General features: G+C 39.8%; 1 protein-coding gene across 7 annotated transcripts in view; it reads right to left on the bottom strand.

The window, feature by feature from the left end:
• Positions 1 to 8,875, bottom strand: part of ZNF462 (zinc finger protein 462) — a 163,790-nt gene extending 154,915 nt beyond the window's left edge. For 5 of the 7 annotated variants that reach the window (XR_009763542.1, XM_061633019.1, XM_061633010.1 and 2 more), the window contains exon 1: positions 8,717 to 8,875. The gene's annotated coding sequence lies outside the window, so the exon portion shown is untranslated. Of the gene's footprint in view, positions 1 to 6,112; positions 6,188 to 7,390; positions 7,596 to 8,716 lie in introns of those variants that run through there. The other 2 variants (XM_061632997.1, XM_061632988.1) reach the window with 2 other exon arrangements.
• Between the last annotated feature and the right edge of the window lie 3,401 nt (positions 8,876 to 12,276).

Genomic DNA, 12,276 nt, shown 5'->3' on the forward strand with positions numbered 1-12,276 from the left:
AATCAAGCAAGCAAGCCAACCAAACAGGCTGCTCTTAATGGAAAGGCAACACAACTAAAAGCACTACTGCTCACATTAACACTGCTAAGGGATACTACAATATTCACATCCAATTTATCACTGGTACTATACCATGCCTTCGGTTAAGTAATGGAATTCTTCTTGCATGAATAATACCTATTGTCACTCTGAGCCTCATTCCAACTCTGTTGATTTTGTCCTCTAAAACAATAAAGATGGCTTATGAAAGAAAAAGATTAGTGCTATTCTTATATTTAGTCCTATGTTCAGGCTTCAGTCTGGCTAAAAATAATTATGACTTAAGCCCCATTAAAAGCAACAAGTGTAAGACTAAATTGTGCCACAGATTTCAATAGGACATAAGTCACAAGTAACGTTAACTGGATCTAGTCATGGGGTTCAGATTTTTGTTATTAAATTATCATGATTCTATATTTGGGGATGGGAATAAAGTATTGTCTCAATACTACCTAAACAATCTTCATTGATAGCTAGGTTGAGATGCTAGTCAACCAACCAATCACAATTATTATTATCTGTAGAATAATTCCATCAGGTCATTTACTCCTTTGTGTAAGCAGCAGCTTATCTTTTATAATTGCCTCATGGAGTCATCTGATAGCAATGGCAAGAGTGAAATCCCCTTGGTCCAAAGCACTTTAGGAGTCAGTCAGTCAGTCAGTCAGTCAGTCAGTCAGTCTCTCTCTCTCTCTCTCTCTCTCTCTCTCTCACACACACACACACTACAGCAGGAACACCCTACCTTGTAACTCTCCCTGAAAGGATATTCTGTCCTCTCCCATCCTGATTTACACCATGCAGTCTACTTCTTTCTCATGAGTTAGTAATCATCAGAAAAGCACCCGTAGTAAGTGTCCAAGAGTCAGGTTGACCAGCCAGTCCACTGCATTTGTTTGGACTGGACAGGCCTACATATGAATAGGCATGGTGCTCTAGAGAGTCTTCTAGAAGGCAGTAATGAGTGTAATTGTGCCCTTTATTATTATTTTAATAAGTCAATGCTGTGATCACTTGACTTGCTTTGACATACTTGACTGATCAACAGATTGACCAAGCTTAGTACCAACTTGATGCACATAGATTCAATTGAAAACAAACACAACATGTAGGCTATAAACACCCAAGTTTTGGCATACCATGTTCAACTTAAAACATGCAGGACAATTTTTAAAGTATATTTGTCATAGTGCAATGTCAATTATAACAAAGCTCTCCCATTTCCTACTTTCTTACTCTCTTGAGGGAAAAAAAGGAAGCAGAAGAATGCATCAGAGATAACACCAACAGATGATGTCAAGAAATAATTCAGATGCATCTCTGAAATTCTGTTCCTTTCCACCAACAAGCTAGTTGAACTTAAGATAATTATCTTCTGTGTCTTCCCCCTCTTTCTTCTCTCAGCACTGGCATACAAACCATGCTATTTTAACTTCTTTCCTGTTCTCCCAGTTCTTCTGGAACATTTTATTTTCAACAGTCAACTCATCTGGAAAACTGCCATGGTGAAGTTCATCTATTATATTGTTAACTATATCTCTCCCAGCAGCAGCTATCACCTTTGCATTCAAGAATTTATCATCACTGCTCTAAAGGATTAACAAAAAGAGAGAAATATAAACTGCTTTACAGATTTTAACTTTCACCCCAGCTTCTTCTCCCTAAATTGCATGCTCTGTTCATGTCAAAAGGATCATAGAATAGTCAGAAGTTTTTTTTAAATATAAGAACACCCAGTGACATTGTTAGTTCATGTTATCCCCCAAATACAAGTCTGTAGAGAGGAAAAGTCTTCACATATAAGGGCAAAAGTGTTGATGCAAAAACAACAAAAACCTCCTAAGAGTTGCTTTCCTGGATCAGACCATAGCCTCAAGGAGTCCATCAGCCTGTTCCCAACAGTATCCAGGCAGATGCCACTGAAAAGCCACAAGCAGGCCTTGATGGAGATGCCTCATCCCTCATATCCTACCCACCATCTGATAATCAGAGGTGTCCATTCCTCTGTTATGTGTAATATTATTTAATTTATTTATTTCTTACCTGGCCCTTAGCACAAGGTCCCAGAACAGGTTACATTAATAAAATATACAATTCTAAAAATAGCTAATCATACGTCTATGGTCTATAAACTTGTTTAAATATTCTTAAGTCATCTATGCTAGTGGCTATTGTAACTTCTTGTAGTAATGAATTTAATGAGTTCTATCATATACCATGAGCTTCAAGACTCACTGTACCATATCCAATGATGGTCTATATATGGAGACAACAATAAGTATTGACTGTGCCAAATATTTGCAGTTCTTCAAAACTGTGTCAGTTGCAGCACTTGTGTGCTGCATGAACCATGGCTTTCTTTTACTTCTTCTTGAAAAGAATTAAACTCCAAGAACTGGTCTAGTCCTCAGCTAGTGTATTGTGGTGGCAATGATTTCATAATCACTTATTGCATGAAATAAAGGGTTTCTTTTGCTTGTCCAAGTGATACCCAAACTTGATGCAACAGAAGGGGCTGAAATAGATCTTGAAAAATTAAGCCACTGTATTGGATGCCCACCACCTTGTGTCATTTGGAATAGGAAGGGCCCCTCTAACATTTCCCCCCCTACCCCACCCCAGCTTGCCAATATATAGATAGTGACATTGTTCCAGGGATGGAGTAAGGATGCACCAAGATTCCCTGATCCAGCTTACACTCCAACTAACAAGTGACACGAGAATCCCAGGCACATACCATTCCCTAGAAAGTATAGTCCCATCTTCGAAAAAGGATTGGGATTCTTAGAGTTTATGGTTAACTGTGTGCTATTCCACAGTTACAAAGAGGATGCCTACCCATTAAGAAGGCATATATGTCTCTATTTTAGTGAAACACACCTCCAATTTGAATACAAAAATATAACAACTCCTGTTCCTGGAATCAAACATTGGGGAAATATTTAACCTGTACCTTGTGGTTTTAATATGCATTGCTTTTCTTGTAGAAATCATCACAAGAGCTTAGAATTATCTAGTGCAATTCACTATTAACCTGTTACACCGCCCAATTTCAATAAAGGTAGCCTTCCAATCTGGAGGGAAACTACTGCAACTGTCCAAATAAAATAGCTTTCTAACCATGGTTGTTATCATACTTACTGAGAAGGGAGCAGTAGATCAAAAGAGAAATTAACATTTCCTTAAAAAATTCATACAACCAATATCTATCAAGGAGGGTTTTCTTGATTTGTCAGTGCAAGATAAGGATCCTCCACGTCTTCAGTTTGCTCTTTGCAGCATCTTAAGGTTTGGTGAACTCTTAGTTACAACGTAGCTAACTATAGATAGACCTTCCCACCCACTTCCTCCAAGCCTGAACAATTAGTGTTAACCAGCATTGTGCTTCTGGTTTCTTTTTTTCATATATATATTCAGCAATATCCACAAATTTCATTGTGTTTTCTCACAGTTTAAATGACAGTCCTATGCTCTTCAGATTAATCTGAGAAATTATCTATAATACAGAGACAAAGCTGTTGCAGAAGAATCTTAACATTTACTGCAATCTTCACTATATTGTATTGAAAATAATCCACAAACACCTGCTTACCTGCACTCTTCCCCCACCCCCACCAATTAAGAATATAAATTTCAAGAACAGCTTCCTCAAAACTCAGATTTGGTTTATTGTAAGACGTCAGTACTTTCTTTCTAGCACTAAAATTATTTTTGTGAAATGCATCTTCCTTTCTACCATTAAGAGAGCCAGTGTGGCGTAGTGGTTAAGGTGTTGGACTACAACCTAGGAGACCAGGGTTCAAATCCCCACACAGCCATGAAACTCACTGGGTGACCTTGGGCCAGTCACTGCCTCTCAGCCTCATGAAAACTCTATTCATAGGGTCACCATAAGTCAGAATCGACTTGAAGGCAGTACATTTACATTTTTTCCCACCATTAACTGTCACCATAAAATTCTGTCTGACCAACTGCTATTGAAACATGTCTCTTTATATTGTTGAGATAGTTGTTTGATTTTAAAAACCACTTCACAAATCAGACACTGGGGTCACATACACCCCAAAAGTTTTATTTGGCAATATAAAATTATGAAATTGTATTATGAATTATTGCTTATAGCACAGGAATGCAACTATCAAAGATGGCATCTGGGGTCAGTAAAGTTAGTTCCTATGAGTCTAAATGATACTCATGCTTTTTCGTGCAATTCAAAATCCACCCAAAGATCTGAACAAGCAACAATAAATGTTTAACACCTCCTTATCTTAAAAGCTATTTTCAGTACAAATTAGCTATTGTCGAAATATTGTTTCCATCACTTTGGGGGTCATGTATATGTCTACTACACTGAACATGCAGTGTTTCATTTTCCCCACTCACTTTTATTGAGGGCTAACTGACCCCCACTATAATGAAATCCTCAAGTTACAAACAAACTCATCCATAATGGCAGGTTTAAAGAAACTATGGAATGATACATACCATTATTGTAGAATAATAAATGGAGTATTACATGTCACATTATGGGGGGAAGTTCTCCATATTTCACATCCTTTTGGGTCAGTGATGACCCAAAAAGCATAGCAGAAAAAAATATCTTGCAACTTACATATATATGCACACTGAGTGCTTTTGGCGGTTGTTGCTACTGTTATTAGAATATAAAACTAAATCTTCAAAAGACCTATATTTTCTTCCCCTAGTTTCTGTTTCAAACATCTCATTATATACATACCAAATTCTTCACTTTATGGAACATTCATGCATAGAATATGCATAGAATAATAATCTTTCATTGACTAATATCTCTGGTTTCCTTGTGAAGAAGGTAAAATTCCTTTTTGTCTCTCTGACTGTCATGCTCCACTATAAGCCACAGAGAAAGAGTGCAATACAAAAAATACAATGAATGAACTTATCACTGCTGAAGAAAAAATTAGATACGTGGCCACTATATTATAGGTATATGAGTGATTTTCTCAAAGGTCTCAAAACAAGTTCATCACATGTTTGTCACTCAATGGCTACAACATCAAGTGAGGACTTGTATGTGTGAAATGTCACATCACCTGACACCATTTCAAACACAATGGATACAGTTCATATATTCAGTTTAAGTTAAGAGGAACCGTCAAGTACTGAACTGGTTATATAATATACACATGTGCAAAATAGCTCTTAAACATTTTTCTTTTCTAAGAAAGAAGTACAATTGCAGTGTTCACTTGGTTCCTGCAAAGTTGAACTAACTGCTCAGCTTGATAGAAGCTGCCTTAGTCAAGTCGTTTTATTAGCAAGAAGAATCTGGGGCCTTCTTGTTTGTTTGCTTTATAACATCTGTCATCAACTATGATTAAGCCATCTTTAAGCTGCATTTTAAATATGTCTTCATGCAAAAGGCAATCACCTTTCCCGTACCAATTGTCCTGTATGCGGACAATGCAAACTTTTAATTATGTCTAAGCTATCTTTACTTTAAAATCTGAGAGACATCATCCATCTTCCGTTAAAACAGATAAACCAAGTTCTTATAAATAGAAATTGTCTATGAACAGATTCATCATAGAAAAAACAAACATTAGTAGTTTGACTCAGTTTTTACTAAAACAAATAAAAAAGGAATTCACTGACATCAGCAAGCAATGGATTGGGCCTACCACAACATCATTAAAGACTATACAAGTGATGTCTTGCACTGAGCCATTGTGCTTTGTTCCACTGTTTACTATCTAGACATATATCTCAGAAGCCCGAGAAAGAAATATGCAACCACAACCAAATGTTAACTATTAAAATCAAGTGTTATCCAGTTTTTTTAAAATACAATAAAGGAGTAGTGTTTCATCAGCAACAAAACTAAAATCACTATGCTCTATCATCCAAAATTTAACATTTTCAGAAATTACCATCTCATTGGCTGCATATAGTTCAAGGTAGGAGTTTCCACATCTTCTCATGATTATACACATATATATCTAAATTTATATCACTTAGTTTGCTCTTTCAGTTTGACTCCTCACTTTGGAAACCCAAACTCTTCTTGGTATTTCAAACGTTTTGGCCACCTCACCTTCATTTATTTCATCCTCTATTTACCAACTCCTCAAAGCGAGAATGAAACTCTTAATATTCATGGTCATTTGTTCTGGAGAATTTGAGACACAGTAAAGTGTTAAGATAAGGTGGAGCTACTGATGAACCTGCTCACTATAATTACTATAGATATAATCTTTCATCAACTTTAGATGACCCTAGAGTATTCCAAATTAAAAGTTGAAACCAAAGGTTAAAAAAAGAGAAAAAAACACCATGTTTTTCCTGAATTGCCATCATATTGTTGAAATATTAGCTTCCTATAATTACATCTAAAAATAAAATTCATGTTCCAGACAAAATGTCAGCTTTTTAAGATAAGTCTCACTGGTTTCAAAGAGAAAGAGTTAAGCATGCTGAAGGCTGCTATCCTACACACACTTGCCTAGGTGTAAGCTCCATTGAACTCAATGGGACATACTTCTGAGTAAGCATGTACAGGATTGCACTATAACTCTTCCACTGAAATCAATGGAACAAATGTACAGAGGTCTGGCTGGATCATGATGATAATCCTAATGAAACTCCAACATTTCTGGGCTCCAAAATTGAAGTTTAAAGTCAGTTTTTAAAAACACAAGAGAAATTCCTTCATGAATTACAGAGTCCTAAAGATGCCTTGCGGAATTTTAGAGGAACTCATAAGGACACCATTCATTTTTTTAAAAATCAAAAATCAAAACAGACACATAGCTCCAAATTATCTGCCAAAATTGTAACACTTCCAGAGGATACCATCAATTGGAACAGCTACTGTAAGGTTATCACAAATTTTTGCTTGATTGGCATTGATTTCATTGACATTGTCAGCTTCATCAGATACTTAACCATTCCTTTTTTAAAAAATTAAAGCATGTCTCTGGTCAACAGAATCAGTCTCTTGAAGGCCAAAAGTTCTAAAAGGGGTTGGCTTCAAAATGAAAGTATAAAAGAAGCAAGGAAAGCATGTCCTTTTTGAGCATAGGTCTCTCACTCTCTGTCTTTCTGTCTCTGGAGAATCTATGAAAAGAATCAATAAAACTTCCTCAAACCGTCCATTTCCTGGAGTCAGAAAGAGAAGACATCAAAAAAACATTGCTCACTGAAGGAAAAAAATTGTCAAGCCAGGCTTTGCCAACAAAGCTTCAAAAAAAATGGAGAAACATCCATAATTGCATGAGCACTTCCCATCTCAGCTTTGTCTAGTGGAAAAGCCTGCCCTTGCTCTCCCTCTCCTCCATTTTCTGGTGGAGCTAGAGAACATGACATGGCTTACCTGACTCAGATCACAGCCCTCTGTCCAACTATTCACTTCCTCTTAGACATGCAAGTCGCTTCATGAGACAAACAGGCATGCACACAAAGCAACAGCAGAAAGCAACCCCATATCTTGCCACCTTTTCCTCCCTACTAGAAGGTCCTTCCAAAACCAAGAGGAGAAAACTTTCTCTAGGTGCAAATGGCTGAGAATCTCATCAGAACAGAGCATTTCTAAACTGAGGATCTCTTAGGATCTTCAGCAGGATCTCCCCTACCCACCCAACCCTGTGCAAAAGCAGAAAACTAAGGGAAGAAAGAGGGTTACTTCAACAGAAAGAGAAGAGAAGATGAAGCCTGGAGACTGTGTGCGCAAAAGAGGAGTAGCTTTGTGTTTTGGAGTCTGGACTGGAACCAAAGCAGACAGCTTGCAAATGGAGGACAAGGAGATAAAGAAGGGGGGAAGGGAGATGGGGGGGGAAGCTCAGCTGCTTCTCATTCCCTAGAAAGCCATGGACACCAGGGGAACTGAACAAGAAGTGAAGCTCTCTGTTGACCCCCCTCTTCTCTCTCTCTCTCACTCTCCTTTCTTCCCTTCTCTCTCTGTCTCTCAAAGGAAGGAGCAAAACTGTGTAATGGCTTCTCTCCAGCTCAACCGCTGTCCTCTTCCAAGCCAACCCTTTCAGAAACCACAGCCAAAGGGAGACCCCCACCATCTCAACTTCAGGAAAGGCGGGAGCCTTGGCGCCTCTGTGTGTGTGTGTCGAGGGGGGGGAGGTCCAATATACCTGCTTGAGAGAGGGACCAGATTTGCAAGGAGTGAAGGAGGAACAGAAAGAGAAAGCAAAGAAAGAGAGAGAGGTCACCGGATTGCCTGGGTCGAAGCAGCCCAGAGCTCGGAGCTGGCTTTTTTCCCCGTTTGTGATCCAATCACTTCCCCACATCCAAACCCCCAACTGCCCCCACACGCTTCTGAGCTCCGCTCCTCTCACTTATCTCTCACTCCCCAACCAACACCACCTTAATGCAACAACAAAAAATTAATTAACCGCCTTCCTCCTCCTCCCACCAGCTCCACCACCACCACCACCTTCTCCTCCTCCCCCATTACAAGAGACAGAGACCTCTCTCTCTCTCTCTCAACAAAACCACCAGTTCTACCACCACCACCTTGTGCGTGTGTGTGTGTGAAATTCCTCTGCCTTGACTGAATGAATGGATTCTGGATTTTAGACCTTTTTATTCTTCTTAATATTTGAAAAGGTGGTGGGACAGCCAAAGGAGACCTCGCTCGCTCTTTCCGATTTGCTAGACCCGAGATGGGTTTTTAATTGCAAGAACTTACAGGAAGGTCCCGGTGCTGGTGCTGGTCTTTTCACACTCCTCTCCTGTCTCTCGCTCTTCTCCTCGCAATTGTTGTGGAAGTTGTTTTTGCTAGTCTCATGTGCTCCTTGCCAGGTCTCAGCAATGGAGGATCGCCATCTTTTTCCCTGCTTTTTTTCCCCCTCTCCCCCCCTCTCCCTCTCTCTCCCTCCTTCACTGGCTTGCTGCAGCTGCAGATGACCTGAGATATCCGTCTCTCTCTCTCACTCAGCCCTCTGTGTGTCTCTCTCTGAATAATGAGCAACCAGAGGGAGCGAGAGAAAGAAGACAATCTCCTTGCCTACCACACAAAACGCAAGAGCACCAGGGGGTGCAAGAAGGCTTTCTAACAACAACAACAAAGTGGAGGTGGGGGGAGAAAGGAGGGAAGGAGAAAAGGGGAGGCAGGAGAAGAGGGGGAAGGGGGAAAGAAAGATATGTGGAGATGGAGGAGGAGATGTTGATGGAGGTGGTGGTGGTGGTGGTGAAGATGAAGGAAGGGGGAAGGTGCCTCCAAACTTGAGTCCTCTTGGATGATTTCTGAGGCGCTCCCAGGCTTCCTGAGGCGGACGACCTGGAGAAGGTTTCCCCAAGTGCCCCAAGCTGTTGCCTCCAACCTCCAGCTCTAGTTAGCCTTGGAGGTGCTGGGAGAAGCCTCTCGCCCGCAGCTCTCTCGCTGCGGGGTCATCATAGTCTTTTCCACCGAGCGTGGCAAGTTCTAAAAAAGCCGGGGCCACCCAAATTTCCTGCATACGGATGCGCCTTCTTGTCACCTAAGCTGATCCCTGAGATACGTCCATCTGGGAGAGGCTTAATTCGCCCCCCCCCCAAAGAAGGGTGAAAGGACATAAATGGAAGTGGAGGTGGCAAAGTGTTTTTTTAAAGGCATAGATCTTCCATGTGGTTGATTTTAATCCCCCCTCCTCTTTTAGCTTGCATTTGAGGTGGGGGGGGCGGAGAATGAGATAAAGGACTCAAATTGTCCATTTCTAGCACGTATTTTGAAGTCTTCTCCCGGAAATAAAGACTCTTTGTCGTTTGATTTCTTCCCCTAGCATACATGTATGCATACACACACAAAGGAAGGGAGCTTGCAGCGCTGAGGAGCAAACGCTCCTTCTACTTTAAAATCGTTGTGGAATGTTTTGACTACCACTGAATCCTACTTTATTTAAAAAAAAAAAACTTTGGTGCCACCTTCTCCCCTCCTTCCCTCGCTCCTCGTTGACTGCTCTTCGGTGGCTGACTGATTGTGCACAGGCTATGGAAAGTAACAATCAAGATTCCCAAATGATACGGTGCCATCACCTTGAAGGCAAGGAAAGAAACAAAGATGAAGTTATTATAACCCAGCGTCTTTATTTTCCCAGGAAATCATTCTGAACCCCTTCTGAGATTTTTTTTTAAGTGTCTGTGTGTGTGTGTTTCCCTTTCCTCTCTTCATATCACCATCCATGCCAAATTTAATACCTTCCAGACTTTAATCTGGTACTGGGGGGAGATGAAGTTAGCATTGAAAAATCAATAAACACTGTAGTGAAGGGAAAAGCAATTTGAATAGGAAGACGTGACACTATTGGAGCTTCTTGACTGTTTCTTTAGACCTCAAACTAGTCTCTCTGGATCAGAGAGGTAGTAGAACCTTAAAAGCTTCTTTTGAACAGCCCTTTGGGTGGAGAAACCCTCTCTATGGAATGAGAAACCTTGAGTTAAAAAAAAAAAGTGGAGATCTTCTTAAGATATTAGGATTTAATTTAGACATGGAAAATGATTCAACTCAAGCTTTAGAAACTAATTGTTGCCCTAAGTCAAGGAATCAAAGGACAAATGAGGAACTGGCAAGAGGAGAAAGATGTTGATCAAATACGTAAGAGTAAGATAGCAAATTTACCCGCATTTTCCCATGATATCCCTGATGTTGTTCTCCATTCATAAATTAATTACACAGAAACACTAAACATTTAAAGTAGATCTAAAGCTCATGGCTTTCCTCAACGAATTGTGGGAACTGTAGTTTGTTAAGGATACAGTGAACTGTAGTTCTGAGAGGGGTGAACTGCTCCCAGGATTCTTTAGGGAAGCAATGTGCTTTGAAAATGTCCTTTAAACTTACGGTGTGGGTGATGCAACTCAGTTGTTTTAAAATCAGTGGGATTCATGTCCTGTTAAAAGACAGTAATGGTTATCAGTGTGTTCTCCCATTACATTATTTTGATTACCTTTTTTTTTTTTTGGTAGTGTAGATGCTCATATATTACACCTGTGCTGTGGGAACTACACTGGCTGCCAGTCAGCTATTGGGCCATGTTCAATATCTTGCTATTAACGTATAAACTCCTAAAAAACTCAGGATCAGGTTACTTCAGAGATTGTCTGATTCTGCTTTCAAGTCGATTCTGACTTATGACAACTGTATGAATAGGGTTTTCATGGTAAGCGGTATTCAGAGGTGGTTTACCATTACCTTCCTTGGAGGCTGAGAGGCAGTGACTAGCCCAAGGTCATCTAGTGAGCTTCATGGTTATGTAGAGATTCGAATCCTGGTCTCCCAGGTTGTAGTCCAACACTCTAAACACTGCACCACACTGGCTCTCAAAAACAACAACGATAGAATAAAAAACAATAACAAAATAAAAACAAAGGTTAACTTTTGCAACAAAAAAAGCATCTTAATTGTCTGCATAAGCCTGGCGGAAAAGAAAGGATTTCAGCAGGAGTTTAAAAGTTAAAATCGAAGGTGCCTGCTGAATTTCTGTTGGAAGAGCATTCCAGAGAACTGGGCTGATGACACTTAAGGCTCGATTTTGTGTTGATATTAAATCAGCCTCGCCAACTCAGGGACAACCAAAGCCGCTCCTGCAGATGATCTCAGTGATCAAGCTGGAATATAAGGGTTCAGTCGGTTCCTAAGATATCCTGGACCTAAGTTGTTCAGGGCTTTGTGAATTAATATATGGACCTTGAACCTGGCTCAGTAGCGGACAGGCAACCACTGCAGATGCTTTAAAAGTGGTGTCACAAATTGTCAGCCATGTGCTCCCATCAGCAATCTGGCTGCGACATATGTAAAGGAGCAGCCATAAGTTGCTTCAGATGTCTTATAAAGATGTATCTTTTCACCCAGGCTTTCCCTGACCAATAAGATTGGAGCCTGTTTTAGTGTACAAATCTCCTGAATCTGTTTTATTTGCTTTTATATGCTTTTATGTTTTTATACTGTTTTATTGATTTTAGGCTGTATTTTTGTTTTAATGGATATTGTTGTTATATTATACATAGTGCCGACCGCTTAGAGGTTTTTTAAAATATTAAGTGGTTTAGAAATGCTTTGAAATAACAGATAAACAAATAAAGACATTTCTAGTAAGGTGACAAGTAACACAAAGGCCTTTTGCATTTGGGTATAATCTAATCAAAGTGAATCACTTTAAGATTCACTGAAGACCCAGTGGAAGAGTTAATCATGTGCTCAAATCTCTTCCACTGACACCAAATAAATTGAGCAAAAGTGCTTAAGGTGGCAGCCCTACTCCCACTGATCTG

This window comes from Rhineura floridana, chromosome 1, assembly GCF_030035675.1.
Source record: "Rhineura floridana isolate rRhiFlo1 chromosome 1, rRhiFlo1.hap2, whole genome shotgun sequence".
In the NCBI taxonomy this organism is placed as follows: Eukaryota; Metazoa; Chordata; class Lepidosauria; order Squamata; family Rhineuridae; genus Rhineura; species Rhineura floridana.